Below are 18,772 nucleotides of genomic sequence, written 5' to 3'. Positions count from 1 at the left end.
CTGGGTTGACATTTTCATTGAACTATCTCCAAGTTCTCTTTCCCTCTCTGTCGCAGTCAGTTCAGACCCTATTAACATGTCCTTAAAGGTGGGATTTTCTGTTGCAATGTTCATTTTCCACATTGTTGCCTACTCACTCAATTTGTAGAGATCCTCCTGGAGCTCTTCACAGTCGGCCTTAGTTTTCACCGTCCTGAATAATTTTGTGTGATCTGCAGAAATGGCCACTATAGTGTTCGCCTCCTGTTCCAGATAACTTATGAACAAATTCAATAGTACCAGCCCCAATACTGATCCCTGTGGGACCCCACTGCTTATTTCCCTTCCTTAGAGAGTTATCCATTTATTCCCACTCTCTGCTTCTTTTTCTCTGAGTCGCTTTTTAATTCATAAGAAGACCTGTCCTCTTATCCCATGACTCCAAAGCATACTCAGGACCCTTTGGTGAGGTACCTTGTCAAAAGCATTTTGAAAGGTGAAGTATATAATGTCTACCAGGTGACTGTTAACTATATGTTTGTTCACTTTCTCAAAGAACTCCAAAAGTTTAGTTGGGCAGTACTTTCCTTTGCAGAAGCCACACTGATTTTCGCTCTGTAGGTTTTGTTCCTCTGTGTGCCTAATAACTCTTTATTGGATTACAGATTCTACGCATTTGCCTGGGACAGACATTAGGCTGTCTGGTCATTTCCTGGTTTCATTCTAGACCCTTTCTTAAAAATCACTGCATCATTTGCTACTCTCCAGTCCTTTGGTATATTGGTTGATTTTAGTGACAAGTTATATATTGCATCAGGACCCAGAGAATTACTGATTTTTAATTTCCCCCAATAGGTCTAGAACTTCACAAGTGACTGGAGCAAATATCTTAAAGATACATAGAGGGGGAGGGCGGGGTAGAAATCCAATAAATAAATAAATTGAGACATTTTTCGGATTTGTATAAGTTTTGCAGAGTAAATAAGCAAAGAGCCGACACCATGTGTTTAAACTTTAAAAGACAAAAACTTTATCTAGAAAAATAAGAGAGGGAGTTACATTGGTGGTGGGGGGGAACAAGAAATACAGTTATCTAACTGACTACTTTGTACTGGTTGCATGGTTAGAAGCTAAAAATGGAATGGCAATTCTGTCCCTGCTCACAACTTTCAGAACAAAGAGACGGGATATTCTGCCATAAAAGATCAAAGAAATACCTACGTGATCAAAGGCACATCTTCAAACCAATATATTGATCAGCCAAAGACAAGACTAAAGAACACTTCAATTATACTGGTCACCACCCACTCTAGCCTGGGAAAACTTTACTTCTAATTGGTTACAGCTTAGCTAGGTAACATCCTGTTTAGACACAGCATCAGTCATATGACCTATCATAACTGAAAGTGAAATTCAGGTGGGGGCAGTCGTGTTGGTCTGAAGCAGCAGAACAAAGTTTGAGTCCAGTGGCACCTTCAAGCCCAACACAGTTTTATTCTGAAAGTAGATCAAGATGGGTAGCCATGGTAGTCTGTCTGTAGCCATAGAAAAGAATAAGAGTCCACTAGCGACTTAAAGACTAACAAAATATGTGGCAGGGTATGAGCTTTCGTGAGTCACTGCTCACTTCTTCAGATACATAAATACATAAGACATAAACAATCTTTTCCATTTCTAACTTCTGTGACAAGATTTCGGGAGAGCTATGCATTTGGCTGAAATATAAGGGTTTGCTGCAAAACTGATTCTGCTTCTGAGAGGTATAATTGCATTTACAGGTTCTGTTTCTCTTTTCCAATCTCCTCCAAAATAATTGGGTTATGGAACTGGAAGCTTTTTTGCACTTAAAGACTTAAAATCTAAGAGACAGATTTAATGTAAGAAACCCTGTTCTCCTAGGCAAAGATTGTGAGAGAAAAGATATTAAAATGTTAAATGCATTTTAAAAAACCCAGAGAAATATTGTAATTGATGGGAAATGGGGTCTGTAAGTGTAATGAGGTTATTTTTATGTTCTGTTAAAGAGACTCTAGACACAAAGGGTTGTGAATCTGAGAGAGGGATTGCATTTGACAGGATACACCATGGGGGGGGGGTAACATAGGTCTTGACACCCAGCTATATCTGTTGTTGGGCGGCCAGTCTGGCTCAACCCCATATGACCTGGATCAGGTGCTTCAGGATGTGGTGGACTGGTTTAAACTGAGCCAATTGAAATTAAATCCAATGAAGACGGAGGTCCTGTGCCTGAGTCGGAGCAGGTTGGGGGTAGGGATCCCACTACCGACCTTCGATGGGGCACCGTTGGTGCCAGCGCCGAGGGTCAAGAGTTTGGGAGTGCTCCTGGATGCCGCCTTAACAATGGAGGCCCAGGTAGCAGCCACTGCCAAGGCAGCCTTTTACCATCTACGGCTGATTAGGCAGTTGGTTCCCTTCCGCGACCGCAACGACCTTGCAACGGTGATCCATGCTATGGTCACCTCAAGATTGGACTACTGCAATGCTCTCTGCATGGGGCTGCCCTTGTCCCAAATCTGGAAGCTGCAATTAGCCAGGTTGTTGATGGGTCTCTCAATTCGAGAGCACATCTGGCCTGTGCTGAAGGCATTGCACTGGCTACCAATAGCATACTGGATTCACTTCAATGTGCTGGTTTTGCCCTTTAAAGCCCTATATGGCCGGGGGCCTGCCTACCTGAGGGACTGCCTTTCCCCACATGTCCCTCAGAGAGCACTGAGGTCGGGGACCCAAAACTGCCTGACTCTCCCAGGTCCAAAAGATGTCAGATTGGCCATCGCCAGATATAGGGCCTTCTCAGTGGCGGCTCCACACTAGTGGAATGAGCTCCTGGAGGACATCAGGGCCCTGTGGGACCTTTTACAGTTCCACAGGTCCTGTAAAACGGAGCTCTTTCACCAGGCCTTCGATTAGGAGCCGCCACTGATGAATGAGCTATTGACAACATCTATTATGGCCTGCATGTTACTGGCACTTTACTGGGATACTGGTCTAGTCATACTGGACCATCTTACAACGATTGCCATCTGCACTTTGCTATTTGTACTTAATCTGCATCTGAGAAGCCAAGTGACACCCTTAAGGGACAGTGATCACTTTCAGCCCTATTGCCTACCTCAAAATGGTGGATGTATTGTAATAGTGTCCCGGTCAGCCGCCTCCCGCCCTCCTGGGACTGGCCGGGAGAAACCCCAAATTGGCTAACTCACCTGAAAGGGAAGTCAGACCGTCGGCATCAAATACGGAGGCAGTTCGACAGGAGTTACAACCATGGGAGGAAGAAAGAAGCTGCACAGAGCTTGGGGGTCGGGCAAGAAGGCATACCAGAGAACCACGAAGGGGAAATGAAATGGAAAGAAGAGAAGAGGGAGGGAGGAGTGGAATTCAGCCTGCAGAGCAGAAAGCAGCCTCCGCACCCAGCGATCGACAGCAGGAAGGAGGAGCAGTCAGCGTGGAATGTTATAAAGGGGGCGGGGCTAAGCAGGGGAAGACGGGGCTGTTACACAAGAGGGTGCTGGGAGCGGGGCATGGGTATAAGAGGAAAGAGAGGCTGGGGATTGAGGAGGACGAGACACAGATGAGACTGGGGACAATACCTGAAGCTCAGAGAGACCCACATCCCCAGAGCCTGACTGGTTGAAGGTTTAGTCTGTGCAGACAGAGGGATATCCCAGGTGAACCTAACCTGATCCCCTGCCTGTCTGAGGTTTCCTTTTGCCTCCTTTATTCTTGTCTTAACCCTCCCCCAGGACGCCTCCCTGAGCAGAACCTGGTGAGCAACAACGGCAACCAGAGGGTTGCCACCTGAGGCTGAACATGGACTTCACAAATAGTGATCATGAGATTGAGGTATAATCTATTGGGCTGGCACTCAGAGTGGACCAGTATGTATAAGTGCCATGAGAGGAGTCATACATGGTTCCATAGAGGCAATGTAGATGATACTCCCAATGTAATATAGATAGTATTTCTACATATCTCAAACCTGACTTGCTCAGGAGCTAGCCCTGAGATGATCCAGCCAAAAAAACATGCTTGTGAAGCAACCTGGTTGTTTATACACCTTGAGGGACCAGAAAAACCAGCACCAGTCTTTGCATTGAAGTCACCACATGGGGCAATGTGGGGAATTGGGGTCTAGAGAATCCAAGGTGGTGGACAGGTTATCCCAGATAGCATCTATGTTTGAATGCTTGGAACTTCTAGGTGGAAAAGATGTGTTCACACAGAGAAGGGATCCAATATGTTTGTCTCTAATCTCCAGCACTTGGATATGATTCTGGGTTCAGGATGTGGATGTCAGCCTTGAGGTCAACTGAGACAAAGACTATTAGACCCCCACTAGCACGGCCTTAAGTATGGGTTTTAACAGCAGGGACAGCAAATGCTTGCAAGTGTGCTATCTTGACTGGAAACACGGTCCAGAATCAAGGTAAGCCACAGAGCCAAATGTTGGATAGCTGGGAAGTCAATTCAAGGTTGCAGGTTTCAAGGACAAGGAGCGGCTGCTACACACGCAGAAGCAAACCTGAGTATGCAGAGTTGCTACCACGCTGGAGCAGGTGCAAGGAGTGCTTTTGAGCAAATCCTCCCTTCCCTGGGAGTTGAGTCTGCCAAGGCTTACAGCTCCTCCCGTTGCCTTTGCAGGAGCTGCAGTCTGGCACTCCTTCTTCGCTCCTGCATAGTCAGCCTCTGGTGTGCCCCACGTCTGCGGCACTCAGGAGAACTAGGCGGGGTGTCTGGCCTCGGGGTGTCTGCAACTGGGGGTGCTGGGCCAGGCTCAGGATCAGTCTCTCCTTCTGACTGTACCTCCTGTGCAGCTGCTGGGTACTCCTCCTCCTCAGGTACCGTTGAGGGTTCCTCTTCTGGGCTGACTCCAGAGGAGGCTGGGCTTCTCCCTGCCTCTTCCTCATCTGAGGAGTAGTCAGCCTCAGCAGTACCCACGACAGGAAGCCTTGTAGAAATGTGGGGCTGTTCTCCTAGGACCAAGTTTTCTGCAGACACAAGATGTCAAATTTTTGTAGAAATGAAAGGAAGTTTGAATCATGGAGTTTATTCCCCTGTCCCATAAGGTTCCAGGAGACAAGGTGTAGTAGTCAGTTTAGCCTCTCAATCCTATTCAGTTCTCCATTGGGGTCTACTAGAACAGATCCATTTTTGAATGAGGGCATGGGGCTAAAGTAGAAGACTTGCTGGATGGGGCCCTGTTGTACCGATAAGAAGATGGTGACCAGAGCCACCACCCTCTGAAGAGAAGGCCTGACCACCACGTCATGACTTCACTGCCATGGCGACCTGAGTAGGCATAACATTCCCTGTGTGGCTGACTGGAGCAGGAGAAGACGACGGGTCTCTTTCTTTCTTTCTCCCGGACTGGTTTTCTCGTCGCAAAAACGAGGGAGGGTTTCTGGAGTTGGTTTTGGGGTTTGTTTTTTTGTTTTGTTTTGTTTTTTCACAGTGGCCATCTGGGAAGGAAGAGATTGGAGGGAGGGGGAAAGTTAATCTGATCGGAGCGGGATGGGATGGGACGGAGCCCAGCGAGCGGAAACATTTCCCCTGGTTTCTGAGTGACCCAGGGCTTTTCTGGGGTTGCTGTTGGGGGGTTTTTGGATTTTTTTTACACAGTAATCGTCTGTATTTTCACAGAAGAAAGCTTCCCTTTCCCTCCCTTCCCCCCCCTCTTTGCAATAGAGAGACTCTGGCTAGGTGGAGGCTGGGGGAGGGGAGAAATGTTCACTTTGACTCCTAATTATGAGTGGAGCTCATAACATATGGGGAGCTACAAACGGCAGGTGAAAATTGCCGGTTTCTTTCCTTTTTTTAAATCATAACTGTTGGGGGTTTTTTTTGGGGGGGGGGATAATTCCACCAGGCCAGAAAATGGAAGGCTGGAGGCTGAAATGGACTAGCACAGATCTGCTTTGAGATTATACATAATGCAAACTCTCCCACGGACTCGAGGCCATCAGGGCTCATGTAGAAATATTCCCCCCACCTTTTGATTTTTTTTAAATTTGTGTGTATGTGTGTGTGTGGGTGGGTGGTGCATACATGTGTGTGTGCATATGTGCCCATGACCCTCCCCCACCTGCTACCAATGGCCACCAGCCATTTTCCCCACCTGCTACCAATGGCCTGGTTTTTTTTTTAAGTAATTGACATATTATTATATTGGTATAACAATCTGTCTATCATGTTCACTGAAATCCAGTCTTTCATTTTCTTAAAAAATTAAGTCTCTAGCCCCTTAAGCTGAGGTGGTATGTCTTTCCCCATATATCTCTGCAGTGGCTGAGATTAGAGGCTTACTCATTTTTTAAATGACAGCTGGTTATTCAGAGAACGTGATAGTTGTATAGGGTTGCCTTGGGAAATACCTGGAGATTTGGGGGGAGGACAGGGTTTGGGGAGTGGAGGGACCTCAGCAGGGTAGAATGCCCTAGAGTCCACTCTCCAAAGTAGCCGTTTTCTACAGGTAGGTTTGCCAGCTCTGGAGGTTTTGGGGGTGGGGACTGAGGAGGGTGGGGTTTGGGGAGGGCAGGGACTTCAATGGGGTATAATGCCACAGAGGTCACCTTCCAAAGCAGCCATTTTTTCAAGGTGAACTGATCACTGTCACATGGGAGTCAGTTGTAATTACAGGAGAGCTCCAGCCAGAGGTTGGCAACCCTGTGTCCAGGAGAGCTGATTGTAGTCATCTAGGGGTCAACTATAATAGCAGGAGCTCTCCAGGTGCCACCTGGAGGTTGGCAACCCTATCATTACAACCAGGGCTCTTTTTGTGGAAAGCACAGCAGGAACTCATTAGCATAATAGGCCACACCCCAAAGCAGAAAGTCATTAGCATATTAGGCCACACCCCTGACAGCACAGCTCATTAGCGTTCCTGCCCAAAAATAGCCCTGATTACAACAATATATTAATTGCCATTTTTAAAAAAGCCATCCTGTGGCAGGGGAAATGATTGACATGGGGGAGACCAGCTGGAAAGATGTAGGAAAACCTGCTGTGTGGAAGCTCCAGGGTCACTGTGGTGTAGTGGCAGCCACAGCAGCAGGAGGAAAACCACATAAACCCAACCTTGTGTGGAAAATTCCACTGTAACTTGTCCACAGGGTTTTTGTCTTCAAGGGATGGATTAAAGAGATGTAGGAGCCATCATTCTTGTTGGGAAAATAGTCAAAAATGCTTAAATTGTTCAGAGTTTCAATGGATCTTGCTTCACTGAATGAGGAGACTTTCTTTGTGTTTAAAAACCTTTATTTCTAAGGGTATAGGGTATACAGGGAAACGACAAATAAACAAACATCTAAGAGCTACATTTCTGCTGCTTATTTCTCAAAGCATAGTCACACACTTCTGAAGCAATGGTGGACAAACACCTTCTTCTCGACCCCTGGAAAGGAAGTCACCTGAAAACCAATCATTGTTTGTAAACACACTCAGATTCTTTCCACATTGGCTGTCTGCCAGGTTTTCCTTCCAGGTCATTCTAAACAATAGCATAGAAAGGTAAACAAGTTAACCCTATAATAGCTGGAACCTGAGACCTTGCAAACACATATATTTCCAACAATTCTCACTTCAGAGGGTTCTCTTGGCTTCCCAAAGCTCCTTTGATGTGGAAAGGGACCAGGAAGTAGTTAGTTTTCTATCCAGATCCTCTTCCTCTCCCAGCAGATCTTCTGCCAGTTGGAAGCAAACCACAAGAGCAGAGAAGGTTATGGAAGGAGCATGCACCAAACAAGCAGAGAAGGTTATGGTGGTTATGGCTGAAGGCTAGAAGGCTAACTTCACATAAAAGCCACTATTGCGTTGCAAGTAGGCCAGTTGAATTTCATTTTATGCCACTAATCTGCTTCATTGCATAACTATGGGAAAGCCACTATATCTCAGATTTAATTTCCATTTCTGTAAAAAGGGAATTAATAGTGACCCACCTCATGGAGCTGTGTATCTCTGATCATCACGAAGCACTTCCAAAATGCTCCAAGGACCAGAAGTAGGTTTGTGGTATTCTTAGCTATAGTGATGGCTATAAATGACAGAACTGGAAGCACTGCTTGCAGGGAAATGTAGAATAGGAAACAGGAAATAGAAGGGATGAAATCTGGCCTGGGCCTAGTCTGTTTTACTCAGACTACTTTCACTCATCATTGGATAGTGCACTCTCAGTGCACTATAGCAGTCACTTGCAGTCAATGCTCGCTCTAAGCTATGGAGTCTTGTGAGCAAAAAGATCTAAGAGATTTTGCCATAGTGCTTGCTAAACGAATTAACTATATTGAAATTTCAATGCTACACACTCTGAAAAACGTATGAACAAAACGAGACTTGATATGCATAGTCTGTTGTGTTTATGGCAACATTATGAATGATTCCTAAGGAATTGACTAGCTCCAGTAAACTGAATATTGGATAAGAATGTATAAGTCTGCGGATATTTCTTTTTGGCATAATATATCATGGTTGTTCTGCTCATTTTTACCTCCATATGAAGCCTGGAGATCTTCCAGAATTACAACTAATCTCCAGATTACAGAGATCAGTTCTGATTAAGAAAATGGCTGATCTGGAAGGCAGACTCCAGAGCCATTATACCCAGCTGAGGCCCCTCCCCCCCAGACCCCATCCTCCCCAGACTCTACCTCCATATGTCCAGGAATTTCCCACCTGGAGTTGTCAGCCCTACAATCTTACTTCCACACTCCTTGATCCAACTATGTCACTTTGGTTCTAGCGAACCCTAGACAGGTATCTCAGTGGCATGGGGAGGGACTGTTTGGGATTTGCTTTTCTCTGGAACAATTTCTCTCCTTCCGGTTTTGCACTAGAGTTCCCAGCTGAGAGAGTGGGAAGCAGCCATCTAGACGTGTTTAAATAGTGCTTTCAAAATGGCACGTAATATTCATAATACATCTCATGGCAATTAATTACTTATGAGATTTCCAGTGTCCTTCTATATTTGTTCCAATAGCAATGTGGTGCAATATATCTTCATGATACTTTGAACACTTACACAACTAGGCTCAGATATAAATAGGTCACATGGAACAATCAGCTTTCTCCTAGTAGGAAATCCCTTCGAAAAAAGGTGGATGATACTGTCAAAGTTGAGGTGCCAAGGTAGATTATTTATTTCCCTAATGAAATAGAATTGTCCATGCTGAGTCCTTGGTATACTGGCTGAAAGTTCAGTAGCTGGCAATCATTATTAGCACTGTTGTAGAATGGAGAAAGCAAAGTCCAGTCATATGAAAATATTACCTCTACATTCTCAAAAGTGTATTTACAGGTTTGTTTTTTAATCAACCTTAAAATCTTTGCGTTGGATCCTATGCGTTAGCTATGCAGAGCAACTTCAATCAAAGCCTTCGATCTATCCTCTTCCTTCCAATCCCCCAGTGCAGACATGCCACACAATATTTTTCATCACAAAAGGGAACTCTCCAACAATTGAGTCCCTTTCAGGCTTCTTTGCATGAGTGTGTGTGTGGGAGGATTGTGTGTACTCACTGTCCCCACTAACATCCATACATTCAGCTGAAAGTTGGAGCAGCGGTTCTGCAAGAACCTTAATGGTACAGAGAGAGTCCCATATGGGTACAGTTGTACACATGTAAACTCTGTTCTGACCTCCCAATATGGAGTTAAGGAATAGGGACTAGGAATCTCCCACCCTCCACCACCCCTTCAGAAAAAGGTCTGCAGGAAGCCTACAGCATAATCCTGACATTGTTTACTCAGAAGTAAATCCCACTCAGTTCAATTGGACTTTCTCCCTCGTAAGTATATTTAGGACCATAATCGTAAGATCATTACCTACTGTTGTCTTCCATTTCAAAATTTCTAAAATACCAGATTTATACATGTCTGTTTTCACTATCTGCCCCCAATCAAAAAGCTTTTCCTGACAATATCACAGTGGAATTTCAGAGGCTAAGGCATGCCTCTGAAAAACGTCAAGCTGTTTCTGTGGAAAAATTAGAGGTTGAAAGAAATATATATTCCATGATAAACCCCCTTCATAGCTCTCTTCTTTAAAGAGCCACATGCACAATTCTTCACAGCACTGAGTCATCAGGACACAAAAGCACTTTGAGCAATGATATTGAGTCTGCTTTTCTACAAGCTGTGCATATTTTTGTAGCTAAGTAGTTAAAAATCCTTTCCAATATAGGGATTTCATTATTATTAATTATTTACTCAGAACTGTCATTATGATTGATTGGGTTATCAGAGACACAGAGGCTTCCACAAGGAACTTAAAGTCTGGCTGTTCCAGCAAAGCAGTAAATAACAAACAGCCACAGAGTTCCGACTGATCTGCTTGGCATTGGTTTATCTAACAAGAGAAAAAACCTGACCAACAAAATCGGATGCAGACTTCTAATATGTATGGTCTGTCAACCATAATATCCTGCTGACCCACCTCTTTGCACGGGGACTGGGGGGCACTGTGTTACGGTAGTGTGAGTCCTATCTGGGGGTTCGGTCTCAAAAGGGGGCACTGGGGGACTTCTGCTCTGCCCCAGGGCTGCTGGCCTGAGGGGATCTGCAGGGTTCAAGCTTATCCCCTATGCCAGAAGTATCAAACTCATTTGCTACAAGGGCCGGAACTGACATAAATGTTACTTTGTCCGACCAGACTATGTATGCCATAAAATGTAATGCCAGGTAGCAGGGATATAAACTTTATAAATGACACAGGCAAACTCAATTAACAATATTATCTTTTACTCAAAATACAAACAAAAGCAATTGATCGCTAGGAGTGAAAGCAATTGATTTACTGGGAAAACCACAAAAGCCCCAATAAGTGTATTTAATAATATGCAAAGTCTAGTTTTTCCCCAAGGGATACAATAAAGGAGGGTATCTTACATTTCCATACAAATTAGTTACCTTTTGTATATATAGCACTTTTAGGAGATGAGTTATCTACCTTGCAAGTAAATAAGGTAAGCACGTGCCCATGGCCAGCCGCAGCAGCCAAGCACAGTTATGATCCACCTCTCACTCTTTGTTTCCTCTCTTTCCCTGTCCTACCTCTGAGGATTTTGAGGAGGCACATCGGACTTTCCCCTCCATCACCCCAACCCCACCACCATCAACAACCCTGTAAGGTGGCCTAGGCTGAGCAACCAGCCCCAGCTGACCCAGATGACACAGGGTCCTGGCTTGGGGTGGGGTCTGAACCGGACTCTCCCAGATCCCCCCACTGCCAGTTCTCACCCTTCCTGTAGTTACAGAAGCAGTGGGGCTGAGGGGAAGGTCTGATGGAGAGGCTGTTTCTGAAACTTCCAGGAGGTGCTTTTTGTATTCTCACGACCCTTTTTCCTACATGGGCTGAGAACAAGTGCGAGAGAGAAGGTAGGTCACTATCTCCCACCCTCTCTGACACTCATTCTACCTCTTGGCTCCATGGCTGTTCAGATGAGCAACGATGACAGCAGTTTCCCCTTTTCACTTCATTCCTCCACTCGCTTCCAAGGCTGGGACATCTTTGCCCTCAGAGCAGTTGCCTCCCAATCCACGTATGTCTCTGCTGGCCCCATCCCTTTGTTGGCAAACCACTGCTCCATGCACCCGCTCTCACCAACCCCCTCATGGTCTCCATTTGGTGCAGTGGTGACAACACCACATGCTCAGCTGTACTCCTTACTGAGTGGCTTCACCAATCCTCACTGAGCTGCGTTTGAAGGAGGTGGGAGGAAAAAAACACCATGCCTCCTCTTTCTTTGCCTTCTCTGCCATTCCCCCCACACTATTTTACCTCAGCCTCGTAGTCCTTCTCCCTAGCAGTTTATTTTCTTTTGCTTGACTGCTTCAACCACACACACCTCACTGTGTGCATGCACTCCCCCCCCCCCCCGAGCAACCTCCTGCCTTTCCTCCCTCATACCAGTTGCTCAGAGGCCAGATAAGAGCCCTGGACAGGCCAGTTCCGGCCCTCAGGCCTTATGTTTGACACCCTTGCCCTATGCTGTTTAATATCTATTTAAAGCTGCTAGGAGAGGTCATCAGAAGGTCTGGGCTGTGGTGTCACCAATATGTGGATGATACCCAGCTCTACCTCTCTTTCTCACCTAATTCCAAGGATGCTGTTGATGTACTGAACCAATGGGCTGGATGAGGGTGAACAAGCTGAAACTTAATTCTGACAAGACACAGGTTCTCTAGGTTAATAGAAAGGCAGAGCTGGGACTTTAGATCTCTCCTGTCTTATATGTTTGTGTTTGTGTGTTTATGTGTGTGTTTCGCTGTCAAGTATTCCTCTTGAAAAGCCAGGTTTGCAGCTTGGAAGTGCTACTCAACACAGTGGTCACCTTAGATAACCCAGTGACTGTGATGGTTCAGATGGCTTTTCCCCAGCTTCAGCTGGTGTATCAGTTCCTGGTTCAGTCAGATCTAGCCACAGTGATCCATGCCTTAGTTATATCTAGACTGGACTACTGCAAAGCACTCTATTTGGGACTACCATTGAAGAGTGTTCGGAGACTGCAGCTAGTGCTGCACATTGTGGCTAGATGGGTGGTTGGGGCTAGCTATATGGATCATGTAACCCTGATATTATTGCAATTATGCTGGATACTGATGGACTCCCAAGTTCAGTTCAAGGTGTTAGTTTTGACCTTTAAATCCCTACATGCCTGGGGCTGGGTTATCTGAAGGACCACCTTCTCCCATATGTTCCTGTCCAGAAGTTAAGATCTCAGGGAGAGGCCCTCCTGACTGTCCCATCAATCAAAGAAGCTTGTTTGGTGGGTACATAAGAGAGGGCCTTTTCAGTGGCAGCCCCACAACAACCTCCTCAGGGAAGGAGTAAGAGTTAATCTCTCTCTCTCTCTCTCTCTCTCACACACACACACACACACACACACACGCACACGCGCGCACGCACACGCGCGCACACACACACGCACAAAGCTCAACACTACAGCCTACCAATGCTGCTTTCCTTACAAACAAAACTATGCCTTACAAACAAAACTATTGAGGCTTTGCTTCACTGTTCTTAAAGTAGCATGCACTTTCCTAGGATCATATTCCTTCCTCAGTGGCTGTGATTAATGGACATAATCAGCCCCTGTCATTTCTAGTATTCCAACGTATCTAATCATTAAAGACTTTGGAAGTGACAGCTGAGGACAAATAGAATAGCCTGGACCAAAATTTGTGAGTCGTTGTCACAACTTTGCATTCCAACTTCATGTCAAACTGCCAAACCGAGAAAGATGTGCACTACATTCTAGGGGGAGAGGGAGCTGACATTCCTAATTTGGCCATGACATTTATAGGCTTTGCCAATCTGACACAGCTAATTGCAGGCTTGGCTAATGTCCCAGGGCTATGGCTTCACTTTGCTTGGGCTTGTAGCTATGGGTGCTTCACACAGTTCAACAGATCACCTCTCCAGCCCTTTCCTGGCTCTCTGTTATCAGTGGCTGCATTCTTCTCTTTGGCCTTTCCTTGACTGTTGTCAGCAGTAAAAATGTCCATGACGATAGAAACACAAGTGCTGATAATGTCTAGGTGTCTTCAGAAGACATAACGTACGTGAATTAAATGAAACAGTGGAGCTGAAAACAAATATTGTCACTGTAAAGCGGGTCACTATGCTATGTTAATTTTTACTATCTAACCCTGTGATTGTTGCCCATTTGTTTGGTATTGTAGTCTCAACATTTAATTGCAACCCAGTTGTGCTTTCTGAGTTTAGAAGACTCCTGAAGTTTCTTACTCCTTTCATACACTGAGGGTCCTACCAGATACGATGGAGATCAGTGACCAGCAACTTTTAAAGAGCAATTTGCAGCCATAAAGGGGCCCAGTTTGGACTGGGGCAATGCAAAAAGGATATAGGTGGCTAAATCTTTCCAGCCCTACAGTGTTTCATGGATCAAAACTGCTTCACCTCTATTGTTATTAGATGTTCAAATCAGTGGTTCCCAGCCTTATTGGCATGGTGACCCACAAGTCCAGTACTTTGTATGGTGACCCATCCAGGGTTGGCCCAAGGTTTTTTGGTTGCATAGGCAAACTGTGACCTTGGCGCCCATCTGTTCTTGTTGTTGTTGTTGTTGTTGTTCAGTCGCACAGTCGAGTCCGACTCTTCGCGACCCCATGGACTAGATTCCGCCAGGCCCTCCTGTGATCCGCTGTCCTCTGAAGTTGGCTCAATTTCATGTTCGTTGCGTCGATGACACTGTCTAACCATCTCATCCTTTGCCGTCCCCGTCTTCTTTGACCTTCAATCTTTCCCAGCATCAGGGTCTTTTCCAGTGAGTGCTCCCTTCTCATTTGGTGGCCAAAGTATTTGAGCTTCAGTTTCATTATCTGGCCTTCCAGGGAACAGTCAGGGTTGATTTCTTTGAGGATTGACTGATTTGTTCTTCTTGCAGTCCAAGGGACTCTCAAGAGTCTTCTCCAGCACCATAGTTCAAAAGAATCTATTCTTCGGCGCTCGGCCTTCCTTATAGTCCAACTCTCGCAGCCATACATGACTACTGGGAATACCATTGCTTTGACCATGCGGACTTTTGTTGGCAGGGTGATGTCTCTACTTTTTATCATGCTGTTTAGGTTCGCCATCGCTTTCCTCCCAAGGAGCAGGCGTCTTTTAATTTCATGGCTGCAGTCACAGTCTGCGGTGATCTGGGATCCCAGGAACGTGAAGTCTGTCACTACTTCCACGACTTCCCCTTCTATTTGCCAAGGAGTGATGGGGCCGGATGCCATGATCTTAGTTTTTTTGATGTTGAGCTTCAAGCCCACTTTTGCGCTCTCCTCTTTTACCCTGAGCAAGAGGCTCTTTAGGTCCTCTTCACTTTCTGCCATTAGAGTGGTATCGTCTGCATATCTGAGGTTGTTGATCTTTTCCCCAGCAATCTTAATTCCCGCTTGTGATTCATCCAGGCCAGCATTTCGCATGATGTACTCTGCATATATATTAAATAAGCAAGGTGACAATATACATCCTTGCCGTACTCCTTTTCCTATGCTAAACCAATCAGTTGTTCCATATCCGGTTCTAACTGTCGCTTCTTGGCCCTTATACAGGTTTCTCAAGAGACATGTGAGGTGGTCTGGTACTCCCATCTCTTTAAGGACCTGCCATAGTTCGTTGTGATCCACACAGTCAAAGGCTTTAGCATAGTCAATGAAGCAGAAGTAGATGTTTTTTTGGTACTCTCTTGCTTTCTCCATAATCCAGCGAATGTTGGCAATTTGATCTCTAGTTCCTCTACCTCTTCGAAACCCAGCTTGTACTTCTGGTAGTTCTCTATCCACGTACTGTTGAAGCCTAGCTTGTAGGATCTTGAGCATGACCTTGCTAGCGTGTGATATGAGTGCAATTGTGCGATAGTTTGAACATTCTTTGGCATTGCCCTTCTTTGGGATTGGAATGTATACTGACCTTTTCCAATCCTGTGGCCACTGTTGCGTTTTCCAAATTTGCTGGCAAATTGAGTGCAGCACTTTAACAGCATCATCTTTTAAGACTTTGAATAGCTCAGCTGGAATACCATCACCTCCACTAGCTTTGTTGTTAGTAATGCTTTCTAAAGCCCATTTAACTTCACATTCCAGGATGTCTGGCTCGAGGTCAGTGATTATACCGTCGTGGTTGTCAATCCATTTTCTATAGTGCCCAACCAGGTATTTTTCAGAAGCCAACGAACATCACACAATGGGTGTGGCTGCCCCACTGTGAACTCCAAGCAAGTGGACTTTATTTCCTCCTCCTCTGCTTGCTGTGCCAGAGCATGTGTTTGAGGGTGTGTGCTCAAGAGGGCACTGGGATGAGGAAATATGTGAAGATGACAGTGAAGAGGTTGCCAGCAAAGGGCTCAGTGCAGTACATCTCCCACAGCAGGCAGAGGGTGGTGAAGCAATGCAGAAGGAGCAGCACCAAGACAGAGGCCACACACACACACACCGCAGATGCCTCTTTCTATCCTTTCCTGGTTTTTCCATGGCAGGCTGAACAGATCCCACCTAGGCTGATTCTGCACTCGTCAATTCCCCCACAGTTTGTCCACAGCTTCCCTCCGCATTGCCTCCCGCTCTCACTTTCCTCTTGCACTGCAGCTACTTCCCGATTCTACACTGTTTTATGGCCCTTCGGAGGTGACTCGCAGTCATCACTGCTTTGCCCCACGGTATCCGAAAGTGGTTTCTCCCAAATCATTTCGCTCTTCAGCTTCCTATTTGGAGGGAATACGTAATGTATCCAGTCCAGACCGCATGGCCTGCTTGGGCTCCACGCGGTCAGGCACAAACGTCGAGCTTCGCTCCAAGAGACAATGGACCATGCGGATCCTAGCCCGCTTCAATCAGTGGGCTAGGTTCCCGGCCGAGAGCCTATGGGACTCTCGGCCACTGTAAATAACCTATTGGGAAGTGGGGTGGTGTTTTGGGTGGCGGTTTCTAGGGGAATATAAGCCGGCCTGCGAGCCAGCCAAAGTCGTCTTGTTCCTGATCGAATAAAGTACGCTTTGCTGAAATCACTCTACGTCTGCGTACTTTTCAGAATAGTAAGCAGACTGGACGTGGCTTTGTCATCTCCACCCCCCTCCCCTATTTCCATTCCCATTTATCACATCACAATGAGCTATTCTTAGATGTCCACCAGGTGGCAGTCTTCTGCGTTTTTCCTTTTTATACTATTGCCAGGCTTTCTAAACCACCACCACCACCCCACGAAAGCAGCATATTAAACATATGTTGGTGGGGATGGTGTGTTGTCTTGAGAATGTGCATTGCTAGTCAAAGGACACCTCTAGTTACAAGACAGTGGGGTGAAGGCTTGGGTTCCCATATTCTCCAACCCTACCCTACCCTCTTTCTGCTACTGCCTTGAAGTTAGTAGTAGCCACATGAACACATGAAGCAGCCTTACATGGAATCAGGCCCTTATTCCATCACAGTCATGTTTACTCAGACTGGCAGTGGCTCTCCAGAGTACCAGATAGAGAGGTCTGTCCCATCACCTACTGCCTGGTCAGCTGGAGATGCCAGGGATTGAACCTGGGGCCTTCTGCATGCCAAGCAGATGTTTTACCACAGACACACAGCCCCTTCCCAGATGGCTTCCCCCCCTCATTATTGTCACAAAGAAGGAGGGGAGATGCGAATGTGAGAAGCTGGTGAGGAGAAAGGGAAGAGAAGGGGTGCAAAGGGTAGCAGCTACCACTAGGGAGGGCTGGCCTGCGACCCACTTTCAGAGGCTTCGCAACCCACTGTTGGGTCCTGGCCCACAGGTTGGGAAACACGGGTGTAAAGTAAACAAGGAAGAGTACTGGTTGTCTGTGCTGTTTTTCTAGTAACTCAGGTGGTGGTGGGTTTGATTAGTGGAATCATGAATGGGGAAGAAGGGTTAAACCTCCTCTCACCTCCTCATACCCATTTGCATCACTGTAATTCAACTTAAAAAGATGCTGGGAAGATCTAGTCCTCTCCAGCATCTTAACTGTTTTGTACCTGACATACACATCTGTTATATAGCAGAAATGATAGATGGAAATGAAACCCAGTGCAGATATCATTTAGAATATCTCATTCTCAAGCAAATAGAAAAAGAGGGCTGTGTTAATATTTTAGTAGGTGTGGAATACACAGAGGATTGGCAGGTATGATGGGCGAAGAAAATAAATGGAATATGTGAAAATGTATGAACTGGGGGGGTTTTTTGGTGAGGAAGTGCTTGAGGCCAGATATTTATCAGAAAGATACATGGAGAATGCTTCTTAAAAAGACTTCTCACCGTAACAATTTCAAACCATTTTGAATGTATGCAGTTGCTTGTGCTTGAACACCATTAGTTCTTACCTGATTGAAGGGTGTTATTCTATAGACCGTCAGGATAGCAGCTAAGCCCTTACACCAGCGTAAATTCAGGGCCAGTGCAGCAGAAAATATAACAGCATATTTGCTTCAAAGGATTCCTTAAAGATCATGGGAATAAATTGTATTTTCTGTTAGGAAAACAAAGCGGCAGCTCCTCCTCTATAGGGAACACTGAAAATTGCTCCACATATCAGGAAATATCTAGGACTGTAGACAACCTTTACAGTCATGGCAGCAATAATTATAATTAATGAAATATTTGTGTATTTGCTTTACATATAGTTTGCCTTTCTCACTGAGACTCAAAGTGGATTATGCAATGTAAATCAATGCAACCAATAGGATGATACGTCTAATAAGTAATGTAATAGGACCAGAAATTGTAGAAATTTGAACTTGAACTGTCTTCTGAATGAAGCCTAAGTAATAAACATGACATGTTAAACAATTCAGAACATGATATTACATCAGTAGAAATACAGTACATTTTCCTGGCTTGTAAAGTAGCCCTATTTCTTTTACAAAAATACCCTCTTGAACAATTCAGTTCTACATAGTTTGTAAAATGCCAGGACTGTGGGAGCCTTCCTGATCTCCTCAGACAGGCCATTCCACACTGAGAGGCTGCTACAGAGAACAGTCGTGTGGGGACAGTTGTTGATCTTCCGGGGCTCTTTTTGTAGAAAAAGCCCAGCAGGAACTCATTAGCATATTAGGCCACACCCTGACAGGACCGCTCATTAGCACATTAGGCCACACCCCCATGTTACCAAAAGTGTGGTCATCCAGCCATACCCACCTTTCCCTTCTTATTCTGTTTACCTTGTTTGTTGTCAAAACCCAGGGCTTTTTTTGTAGCAGGAACTCCTTTGCATGTTAGGCCACACACCCCTAATGTAGCCAATCCTAATGAGTTTCTGCT

Source organism: Gekko japonicus, unplaced genomic scaffold (assembly GCF_001447785.1).
Source record: "Gekko japonicus isolate JY-2015 unplaced genomic scaffold, Gekko_japonicus_V1.1 scaffold27, whole genome shotgun sequence".
NCBI lineage: Eukaryota > Metazoa > Chordata > Lepidosauria > Squamata > Gekkonidae > Gekko > Gekko japonicus.
The sequence above is the reverse complement of the archived record's forward strand: the minus strand, read 5'-3'. Positions refer to the sequence as shown.